The sequence below is a fragment of the Numida meleagris genome, chromosome 1 (genome assembly GCF_002078875.1).
Source record: "Numida meleagris isolate 19003 breed g44 Domestic line chromosome 1, NumMel1.0, whole genome shotgun sequence".
Lineage (NCBI taxonomy): Eukaryota > Metazoa > Chordata > Aves > Galliformes > Numididae > Numida > Numida meleagris.
The window spans coordinates 179851149-179864112 of NC_034409.1; positions in this window are offsets into that span (position 1 = coordinate 179851149).

Consider the following 12964-nt stretch of genomic DNA (forward strand, 5'->3'; position numbering starts at 1 on the left):
TTCTAAACAGAAATATTTTGTAAATGACTAGTTCCATCCACCAAATTTTTGATCTTGTTTCAGGGCAAGAGCTTGGACTAACTGACCTTCTGCAGTCCTTTTACCCTATTTTTTTGACACCTACCCTACCTTCACAGAATTGTCACTTCAGTTTTACATACTAATACCAGATGAATGGATTCTCTGAACAGAAGCAAACATCTTTGACTCAAAACAGAGCCAAATTCATCAGCCTGTTAAATCTTGAAGTGAAAACAAAGCACACAAGAAATCTCTTCATGAAAAATACCGTAGAAGCTATGTTGGGAGAAAGAAAGAAAACTTATGCTCAGTGTGTCTTACATGCTACTGGAAAAGGCTGAGGTGACACTATACATTGAACTTTGAAGACTTTCTGGTGGATCATGCTGCTGCTCTATGAATATACCAGTGAAGAACACAACAAGTCAAAATTTTGAAGAAATTATCGTGATGGGAGAAGTTCCCACTTTGGTGATTATTACAGGATTTTATTCTGAACATGGAAACATACCTGTACATTTAATATTCTTTGTTCCAATTAAGCTGTTTCAATCTTTGCTCAATTCAGAAATGAATAACAGCAGATGTAAATGTAACTCCAGAGTCTCTGAATTCACTGTGACTAAAACTGGAACACACTGCAGAGCTCATAACTTCCATTCTGATTCTTAGACTATTAGGCACCGGTTCCCATTATGTAATTAATCCTCACCTTGCTTCATATTTCCTAGTCATTAAAAAGAGAATAAAAAATAATTTGACAGAGTATTTCACACTTAGACATACTAGAAATTACCACAGGAAAGAATCACACTATGATTAGAATTAGGTTTTGTCTAACACTCCAGGCATAGCAGATAAAAGGCCGTAACTGTAATACATGCAGCTATGCGAGTATGAAAGTTTTATTTTACACAACAGAAGTCTTTACCTCTCAATCACACAATGAGCTCCATCTCCTCAGCATACTGCCTCCCCCATCACCTATAAGGAAATTAAGTAGGAAATAATTTAACACAGAGATATTCTCTTGTTCCTATCATCATATAGGAATATACTGAGTATTTCCAATTACTTCTTTTGGATTGGGTTTGGTTTCAGTTCTGACTGAACATTGGGTACCCAATTATTTATTAATCATCCAGAGCTCTTTGTTTGGTCCTGAATTCTCAGCTTCATTAGATTTTCTGGCAATGATTTACAGAGGTAGCTCATTTTCCTATCTGCTCTTTTTAGTATCATATTAATTACTTGCACGTGTGCAGCTATGCTTGCTCTGGCATCTCTGAAAGTTCAGAGAATCTGGAGACAAACTCTGAAAACTCTCCCCAGAGCATGAAAATAGGCATCTACAGATTGAGGACAGAATAAATTTTACACAGGAGCATTACATTCTTCTCTTGTACATAATAATGCTACATGCATGAGAGATTAAGTAGTTTATTAATGCCATCTGAGGTCTAGAGTGGTTCAAGAGATAGCCCAACCTGGTATCATATTCTATTCCTCTTTTATGCTGAACAGACTGTCTTCTCTATGCAATGCTGCCAACCTGCCCTTTCCATTTTTACTTATGCCCAGACTAATTTTGATGTATCCCATGCCCTCTGGGACTAAATCTGCTTAGTAGTACTTAGAGGCCAAGTTTCCAGGCGTCTTTGAAATGCTAGAGAAGAAAAAGCCAGACAGATTGCCCAGATACCTTGTATCTGTTTTAGAAGAACATTAAAGCCAGGATTTAAAAATCCCCCTTACTTACTACTTACTGTAGCTAATTATAGGACAAGATGGCAAAATAGCCTACTGAGTTATCTGGATAGAACTTGCAAAGATTTGATCTTCTGCAATGCTATGTCCTGAATTCCAAGTTGAACAGAAGACTCAAATCTATAATCCGCATTAGTTAAACGCTGCAGCCTTTGGGTTCAGGGTTAAGACCTGAATATTTAGAATAATCATCTCCTGCCTTCTAAGAACTGTGTGAACACTCACTAGTTAATCTTTATATTGCTTTTTAAATATAGATAGTGCTATGTGACTGGCAAGTATAACTATTCCATAGCACAAAGGCACAAGAGCTATGATACTGTTCTGGGGTATAAAAACAGAGAATTTAATTTCCTACTTTATCTCATACTCCTTGTGTGATATGGAGCAAGTTACTGAGTCCCAGCGATGGTGTCCATCACTAAACCTGAGCTGCATGGTCACAGCAATGTTCTGACATACTCATATTTTCTGGAGACCTGCTTCCAGGTAACTACCTTGTCCTTGGAAACAACCACCTTCCTATGCAAACGGTAAATCGGTCCCTTCTAGAAAGGACTGTAGGTTCTCTTGCACACACTGCAATGGACCCATGATGTCACTGCAAAGACAGGCAAGAAATATGAAAATGGCCTGGCACATGCTGCTGGGAGGGATCTGCTGTCAGTGCAGATAAGGGTACCTTTGGGTGCACTTTATGGTGCAGCAGGTGCCAGAGATGTTCCTGCTGTGTGCAGCAGCTGGCTTATCCAAAATCTGGCCCTCACATCACTCCCTGTAGTGAATTCCATGGTCAGATGATGAATCTGGTTTCAAATCAGGATCCTTTCAAAGAAATGGTGTAAAAAGAGCCTATAGTTCCCAATTCTCCTTCTGTAAAATGATGGCAGGTTATAATTAATAATGTCTAACAAGATGTTATGGATATCAACATATTTTGAAAATGATGAGATGCTCAGATACTACTTTAAATGGGAACTAGAAGTCTATATTACTGATTGTAATTTTATCAGTTCCACAGAGTATATTACATAAAATATACTAACATAGTGAGAATTCATTATTATTTTAATATTAACAGAAAAATAACCATAGACAGTTACAATGTGTTATTTGTAAACATAAATATTTGCATAATAATCCAAGAGAAAATGTAATACTTCTGAATTACATCCAGATGGTCTCACCTCTAAAGAAATCAGGCAAGAGCCCTTTGTGTTTATCATTTCCCCAATTTCTATATATCTGCTTTCCAGTACCTACAATCCTAAAAACATAGTCACCAAAATCATAGTGTTGATTATGAAAGGAAGATAATAAACCGCCTTTTTCTATTCACTCAGGCAGCTGGGGTCCAGCTGGGTTCATCCATGAAGGTTTCTCCATATGCAAAAAGATTAGGTCTTAGAGTCATAGAAGATGAATCACCGATGATTTCATGGATTGAAGACAGGAGAGAATAGCTACAAGGTCTTCATTAAGCTGCTGATGGGCATCTGGCTGATCAGATAATAAATCCTCAGAAATAAAATTTTTGAGGCCTCTCTTTAGCAAATGCTTCATCTATCAATGCTAACCTTAGACAGGGGCCTGTTACTAATCCCATTAGTTCCACTGACTGAATTAGCTACACATTTTTGGCTAGGGGAATGTTAATGCACTTTGCTGGATATGGTTGCCACACTAATCCAAGGACTAACGGTCTGATATACCACTGAAATGAGCAAAAAAAAAAAAAAACTCTTTGGTTCAGATGGGACTTGGATTAAAAGGATAACAAAATATGCATTGAGGAAATTGATTATATGTACGAGATCGTCTTGGTCTGTAACTGCAATCAAGTCTTACATTTCTTCCCGTCAGTTATTGTTGATATTTTATAGGAAGATACTGAAGAACAACTGCTTTTATTCCATGCTTTTTAGATCAGAACCTATTTTTCAGCAGGTGATGAAAGACAGGGACCTTACAAAGGCAATCAAATATAACCACAACAGGAATGTTTCACTTGTCTAGGGACAGCATTTAAACTTTAATCTAAAAGAAGTGATATACATTATAAGCCTTACAATGAAGATGGAAACAAAACAATCCCCAATATAAAACCAAGTTGAATTTCAATTACATTAAAGCATAGAAGAGGTAATGATAAACTATAAATTATAAATTACCTCTTTTATAGCACTTTTACAGAAATCAAAATCTTCATGGAAAGCTTTATGAGGACACGATGATGGCAGTGTCTGATTTTGAGTCACTATCTCTTCCTTAATGAATCAAATATAGAGTGCAAAACTAAGTAAAAGACCAAGAAGAAATGAAGACTAAAAATAAGTTCACCAAACTACTAAGCGGTAGTAAATGCATTAAGCATTTAAATGTAATCTTATTAAGTGGACGAGTGCCATGCAACAAACTGCCTTAACCAAAAGAGTTAGAGAAAGCACCAGACAGGCCAAGCATGTAGATCTCAGTATTTGGCAGTTTTGCCCTTTGTACGTTTTCCACTGCAAAAACGAGGGATGAAGGAACAACTCAAAGGCTAAGAATATTGTCTCAGCATAAAAAGAGATGAAGAAAATGAGAAAGATGACAGCACTTGGATAAAAGCCAGTCATATAAAGATATCAGCACAGAATAATAGAAGAGACTGGCAGACATCCCGAATCAATTAAGGAAGATTACTACAGCATAGGCCAATATACTTGCCTTCAGAAAACCTAAGATGTGGATAACAAAGTTTAAGAATAGCTTCAAAAAATGGAAGAATGTGAATTTGGGAGGATACAAGGAAAATGAAGGCAATGTGAATTATAAATAAAAAGAAGGCACAAATGCATTTTGATTTCACTGGCTTGGTTTTACACTTGTGTATGACCTACACAGAGTCTCAAATCACTGATTATAGACCGAACCTGAGAGTAACTCGGCAGGTGTGGAAAACACTGTTACTTTCTCCTGCAAGCAGGGAGACTGCCACTTGAGGGCTAGTACTCATGAAAAGCTACCAATAGCATAATTTCCCAAGAGCTTATTCTACTCAAACTGTGAAATATTCTTATCAAAGTAGCGCGTCTAAAAACATGGACTACCATTTTTTAAATGAATAACGTTTAATGGAGACTAACCAAAAACTACAAATAAACTCCTGCCTGTAAAGCCATTCTGGGCACAAATAAGCCCAAGGACCTTTCCACAACTCCTTAAAGGAGGGAAAAATTGATCATTCTGGGCATCTTAAAACTCAGAATGAAGATAAAATAATCCATTAAAGCTGTGCATGATAGCTCATAAAACATTAATAATCAGTTGCTTGGGCTACAGCTGATGGCTGGCAATCACATTGAAACTGCATTTGAAAATAGGCAGAAAGCAAAGATATTAAAATCATTTACTGTTTAACTTTTACGAATAACAAACTAATATTTGAGATTTGGTTCTTTGAACCTTAGCTCCTTCCACTGCTGTTATGGACTGAATTCCAAAACAAGGAGGAAAATCTTCCTTGCATATGATTTTTTCTTCATGGTTCTCAGATACCTAACATAAAAGCAACACTTCTCATTTTTTCTTCTAAATCTCTGTTTACACTATTTAGGGGTGACAGGCTTAGAAGGGAACTGCCAAGCAAAGAAAGATTGTCCCTTACACTTCATTTACTTTTTCTTCTATGCCCTCTGCAACAGAATTTAGAAGCATGCATTATTACTCCTTCTGTAGTGAGCTATTATCCTTACTTTGTATATGAAAGCACTAAGAAAATATGATACAAATATGATCAGACCGTAAATTATAGATTAGCTACCTGATTTACAGTCACAGAGCTAGGTTACCAGAACTGATTTCCTCTTCAACTCTGACTATATCTGATGATGAACATGAAATAGGGAATCCTTCTGCACGTACCTTAGAAGGCAGAGTGCGTGTGTGCAAGAGCATACAACAAATTACTCTAAGAAACAGTAAGTAACAGTACGTAGATAATAAGTAAAAGTGTCAGCTGTGAGAATACAGTCAAGATAAGTGCATAATTTCCAGTAAAGAATCTTAGTCAAATAGCACTGTTTTCAGTTTCTTAAGTTCCTCTTCTGTTCCTTTCTGCTAAAAGTGTTTGATCAGACAACATTGTTTGAATGTTTCCATAAAATCTGCAGCAAACCTCTTTTATCTCTTTTTATCCAAGCAAGAAACCTGACCATTTTGCCCTCTACAAATTGCTCTTTTCAGATTTCAGTGACTCAGCTGATTTTGTTCCAGATTGGTTTATGCTGATGGCTGACTGAAGACCATTGCAGCAGATTCTATCATCTTGAAATTTTAAGCAAGGATATTTCTTTCTTAGCTTTCTTTATCAGAGTTTTTGCTTGGTGTCTAAGGTTTGCACCAACAACTTAACATGCTCGGTCTAAAACAGCTGTCTGTGTGCAGTAGCTGGTCTGTGAAGGACTCTGAAATTTTTTCTGCTCTGCAGATTTGCACAGGGTTAATTCAGATGACATTGCTAAACACAACTTATTTCCATCTCTGCTGACTTTCGATATAGGGCAGCTGGCAGGATAGCCACACAAACAAGAGATCTCTCCAAAACATCTTTCTAACACATTGAACAGTCCCAAAGCCTGTATTTAACTAAGAATAGGGAATGGCAATAATGCAAATATGCCTAATTATGTGCTGAACTGATCAATGTTAATGGAAATACTAAAAAGTTCACGGTCCATTTCTCCTCTCCCTTCCCAAGTAAATTTGCAATTGCAATGCATGTGCAATTGCAATGCCTGGATTTCTACTGTGCCCACAGCCAGTGCTCTCTTCTGAAAATAAGGTTTCCAAAATTAGTATGCATTTTTTGAAATATGACTCCTAATCAGTTCTCTGTCATCCTGCAGTAAACTGAATCAAGTCGGCCTTAGAATTCGTGTCTCCAAAGCCCATTTCCAATATGTTAGACGTTAATGCCCTGCCTAGGAAGCTCACCAAATTCCCATACACCGTTCAGTGGGTTCATAATGGCTCATAAGAAGCTCAAGATTCCCCCTTGTGAGTTTCCACTGTGATACAGACAGAGTGAGCCTACAGCAGAGCCTCTGATGCCTGATCCTGCTGACTTCCGCTATTCAGGGCAGTGTGGAGGACAGGAAGTTAGGAAGGAAAGGCAATGGTAGCTAATGCTTGGTGAGACTGTGAGATTCTTTGTTGCTCACGCAATATTCCCTAAGACACCTACACCAGAAGGACACATGACATGTGCCTTGTAATTTAATGTGAACTACACGTGAGGAACTGTGAACAGAGAGGTGAAACCACCTTCTGTGGGAGCATGCAATCCCTCTGTTGTGCTTGAGATTTTTTAAGTGACAGTATTACAAAAGCAGTTTTACTTAGTTGATGCCCTTTTCTTTTTTCACAAGTCTGTCACATTGACATGCAAAGTCATTGCCCTGTGTACAAGGCCGCAGTTCAGCTTTATCAGGAAGAATCAGAGAGAAAATTTTGCCCAACATTTTAGCCTAATGAGTTAAACACTGACTTGGCAGCCATTTGTTACCTGATAATTTTGTGCCACGTGACAATGGACAAATAGTACCGAACAAATAACACAGCGTGGATGTTAACAAACACCCAACTGGCTTCCAGCAAAAGGCTGTGATGACTGGGACATTTTTATAAAAACTTTTGGAAATGCAGTGTGTTATAAACTGAAGAGGAATGCAGAACAAAGGAGTGGAGCTGAGATAGGCACAGGCATACAGGGCTACCTACTGTACAAGCTCCCCGCCTGCTGCTGAACCTAGGGAGGCTGCAAGTTTCTCAGACAGAGCTGGTAAAACCACTTATTATTCATTTGCCCTCTTTTCCAACCAGAAGACTCTGTTTTCAGACTTTCCTTCCTTGAACTTAAATGCAATATTCCAAGTGTCTGCCTCAGTCTGACATCTTTTCATTCGCAGAGAATAACTATTACACTGCTATTAAGGCTGCCATGCCAAGGCATTCTGTGCAACCTGAATTTCATCCCTCATGCCTATCTATTATGAAGCCATCAAATAAATACCTTGATCAGACTAACTCTCTTACACAGTCTCTGCCTCATTCAGTGCCCAAAATGTGAGCACCACAGAAGGCAGGGTTCACCTGGCCTACCTTCAGACGTCTGCAGCCTTGATGTCTGCACCCAAACTCATCATGTTGTACTTCCCTTCGTGTCAGTGAAGAGAGAAAAGGCTCTTGCAGGGTTCAGCTCAGCTTACTCTTAGATAGACATCTTACGCATGTGACTCTTGTTCAAAAACTGTTAGCTTTGTCTGTGTAACAAACGTGGCTGTGGTTAGACACAGGATCTTATTTGGCAGAATACACACCAGGCATTTAACCTGGGTGCTGCAGTGTATAGTAGATCATCCCCTCTCTCAAATGGGAATGGAGTGCTGAAAGACTAAGGTGAAGAACTTCTAGCTTTAGATGCTAAGATTTATAAACCTTAGCATTATGTAGCACTACACATATTCGAGAAACAACTTCTGTTAACTTCCAGTACAGCTGTGCATGGCCTGCACTTCTTCAAGTCAGACCCTACTGTCTCCAGCTGGGCTTCCAGAAAATGAGAAACACAGCATTAGAGGTCAGTTGTGAGAAATCTGGTTTACGTCATCTGTGTAGCAACACAAACAGGCAGGCAAAGAAACCCACAACTGCCTCATGGACTTAGTTATCTTCTCCATCCACCTCTTGCCTCCCTCACTCCATAACTTTCAGCACAGCAACAGATGAAGTAAAGGCTCTAAAAATCATCTCAATTTTATTGAAAAATCATGATTCATTTCCCCCCTCATGTGTACTGTATCCTCTGAAAAAGGAGGTTTGTACATTAATAATTAGAGCAATATATCCTACATACGCAAAAGGAGGCTGAAATAAGATTCACAAACTGTTTTATTTCTGAATTTTTCTGATTGTTGAGATTGTTCAAGCTGGAATTCATCTGCCCTAACTTATGTTTCCTTAAGCTAGACAGTTAAGTCTGCATTAATCACACATAGCCATCTTACAGTCAGTAGGAAAAGTGAAAGCCACTCGGGCTGGGATGGGGCAATACATGCTGAGATAAACATGAAAAGGTTCTGTTAGGTGAAGCACCCTCTGGTGGCACCTCTTTGTCTCACAGGCTACAAAGGGAATCTGCAGTGCCTGCATCAAATCTTACCTTCCAAGTTTTGTTTACCCTTTTAGTTTTTTTTCTAAGCCCATGTTTAGAGCAGATTTTTCCTATGCTTTTTAAAATACTACACCAGTACTTAAAAATCCTCACAATAACTGTAACTGCTCAAATCATTCTCTTGTTTGTCTCCCTTCAATGCATGTATTTATCTGGTTCCTTCATTCCTCTGGAGAGGTATCAGTATTTAATTTACAAAGTACTTCTGAAGGAAAATAGAGTTAGATAAATGACAAAATATATTTTACTGTACATGCTGCTTCCTAGGAATGCACTGAATTACTATGCTCTGTTGGGTTCTCTCCCAGGAGAATGATTTAGTCTAATGATAGTGCCAGGTCATTAGTGCAGTATCAGCATAAATTCTGCTTAACCAATGCCAGGTGGTTAACTAGTTTATGTTAATGTACTGTGTGCATAAAACTGTGAACTCGCCATCTTTTATGGCAATGTGCTTTGAAGAAAGATTTGGGCAGCGTGAATGTATTCTTACTAATCTGGAACCAGAGGTAAATCATTCTCTCTGCTGCCCCTAAGACGATGAGACATATACTCAGGTGCGTTGCCATCTGAAGTTGATTGAAAGCAATTTTTTTCTTAACAAGCTGATTCGAAAACTGCATATATTTAAATGAAACAAATTAAGATTTACTTAATGTGCTTTTTCCAGTACTTACAAATAAAGTTAATTAGAAAATCTGGTTTCTTATATCACAGATCATAGAATCACAGAATCACAGAATGGCTTGGGTTGGAAGGGACTTTAGAGATCATCCAGTTCCATCCTCCTGACATAGGCTGCTTGCCACTCATTAGACCAGGCTGCTCAGAGCCCTTCCAACCTTACCATGAACACCTCTAGGGATGGGGCATTCACAACTTATTCCAGTGCCTCGCCACCCTCTGCATAAAGAATTTCTGCCTAACATCTAACCTAAATCCCCCCTCTTTTGGTTTAAAACCATTCCACCTTGTCCTATTACTATCACACTGTGTAAAAGTCAATCTCCCTCCTGATTCTAAGTATGAGAAGTCCACAATGAGGTCTCCCCGGATCCCCCTCTCCTCAGTCTAATACATACATTGTACTCTTTTCTACATGCATTCTAGTTTTGGCATGATGCAAAATTCCTGTCCCTGAAAAAAACGATCTGTAAGTATAAACTACATTTTAAGAGTTTGGATCCTCAGTTTTGCATTTCTGATCCCCATGTCAGGATTTGTCCATTCAATAGTGTCTATTTATTGATTGTGAAATGACCAAAAAGGTCTCATCTTGCTATATCTGAAACACAAGCGTCTCAAGAGTAAGTATGACAGGTTTTCTTTCCAAGCACAAAACCACATACATGACTAAGATGTTCAGTAATGGAAAAGTGATTCTCAATTGTAAGCTGTACATTCCTTATTGCAAGCTAGAAATCCCTTTATTTGTAAGATGATCTTGAAAAACCCTTGAGTTGGAAAGAAGAACAGAAAAAAAGTGGAAACAAGTTTTTCAACTCTCAAGTTAGTAAGTACCACCATTGAAAAAGGACATGTGGACTTCAAAGAGGAGTGAAATTACCTATCAAGGAAAGAAAAAAAAAAAAAAACAAAAAAAAAACCCAGAGTCATGGCTCAGTGGTTTCCAAACTTTTGACAAGATGAGTAAGTGTTTCATAAAGTCTTCCATAAAACTGCAAAGAATGAAAGACAAGCTGTAACTAGGACATAAATCAGGACATAGCTCAGAGGATGAGGAAAAGTTTTACATATCTAGAAGGTTTAATTCTTAGAAAATCCCAAAATGCTTATGATATAGATGGCTGAATGAAGGGCCTTGTCTAGGACACATGTCCTGTGATGGCTCCTCAGAACTCCAACTCTCAGGAAACTGAGAGGGAATCTTCAATCAAAAAGGAAGACATTCGATCGCTGGCATATCTTCTCATTTGAGCACATGCTGCAGAACAGTAGAAGACAAGAAGTTCATGTTCCCTCTTTGTGAATGCAAGAGAAGTTACTGCTCTGAGGGTTCAGCAGTGAGATGCACTTTAGTCTTTATAGTATTGCTTAGCTGGTATGTTCTAATTAGTAACAAAACAACAATTTACAGAATTTGAGAGTGTTCCCATCTATGCTGAAAATGTGCTGGGAAGGAAAAGGCTCAGGTTAAGCTCACTGCTCTCCTTCATGTCCTAGAAGAGAGAACACAGAAAAGTTGAGTTACATGTCTGAGCAGAATAGCAGTCAGCACACTCTTCTCTATATTACTAACACCAGATACTTTATTTCTTAAGGAATATCTACAATGTTCAGGCAGAAAACATGAACTCTCACAAGAAACCTGTTTTCCTTGAGGTCTTAGGCTGCCAGTAATGAAACATTCTTGGAATTTCTCTAAAATTCTAGGCGATGATTTTCTAGCTCAAATAATATCCAAGAGAAACAAAATCTGTTTGACCTCAATTTGACAGATGTAAACAAATTGATCACAGAAATAACAATCAACAGAAATAACAGACATAACAAGGATGGTTAGGTAGAAGTGACTGTGGCTTGAGGATAGCTGTTTTGCTAAGTCCAAAGCAGTAGGTTCAGATTACTTGTATCCACATATTTTAAGAGACCAAGATGAGGATCCTTATAAACGCTTACTGCTCATACACTGTACAAGATCCAGAGGAAAAAAAAATAATTAAAAGGTAGTCTCTTGAATTACCTATCAATGATATTGCAGTATTCTCTGCTTCAAGATACTGTAAAATTGCATTTCCTTCATTTTTAAAATCAAGTTTTGATCTTTTTTTGTCTAAAAGATAGCAGGGTAGCTTTTGAGAAATCAAAGCAGAAGGTCAGACAGCAAAACACTTTGGCTTATATGTGGAAGAAATCAGATTATATAATCTGACAAAGATCTCTTCTATCCTTAAAATCTATGAACCTGGGAATTAGGTTCTGAAGGTACTATTTTCTTATTAGGAAAAACTTAACTCATTGTTTTTGAACATGAGTTTAAATCTAAATGGTAGTTCTGATGATATCATTGGAAAAAAAATTCTATTTAACCTTGGGAGGGCAACATTTTTTCTTTGGTGTGGTTCACATTTATATTCTGAAAGCGTGACCCTGAGCATTGCACATTGTATGCCCACTAGCTTAGTCACTATGAACCAGTGGCAGAGTCTGAGTGATATGGCAATTTCTCAAAATGTAATAAACAAACATGTTTAGCATCAGAAATCCTTTTCCTGTGTCAGTGGTGCAGTATTTGTCTCTAACAGTTGCAGTGGGGAACTAGCCAAAAGTTGCAAATATCTAGCAAAGCCATTTAAGAGTTGAGAAGTTGAGTTGAGAAGGGAAGCAGAGATACAGAGAAATAGAACTGCATCCTGCAGCAGTGCAGGCATGGGGGAAGGCCAAAAGCTTGTTTAAACCAAAGCTGCATGCAGCTGTTACCAGGAGCGGGGCAGAGAAATGAGCAGCCACAGATGGCTGCTGGACGAGGACAAACAGCAGCTCCGGGTACAGGTCTGTGGCACAGATCTAATGTCAAGAGCATTATATGAAGTTGCCATCAATCAAAGCTAAGTTCCCAGTGTGTAGCTGGCGGTACCAGGCAGCGCCACTTGAGCTTGTGCTTGACAAACTCCACACTTTAAGTGTTCAGTTTCACAGTGTGTTTTGCTTATATGTTGTTGAAGGGCTGCCTATAGCTCAGATAATAAATGCAGGCCACTCATCACTGTGCTGCACTCCCCTTGGTGTCCCAGTGCCTGTGTTGTGCTGCGATTATCTTATCAACACATCACCCTGCCTTCGTTGCTGTTTCCAGGCATAAAATGGCTCTGGTCCACCTTTTCCTTGCATTCTTTTGGTCTGCCATCATAGTTACATTCATTTGCTCAGATATGCTTTTAGCAATCTTGAGATGTTTCTCCACACTACTCCCTGCACCTCTGCTCCTCCTCAAATCAT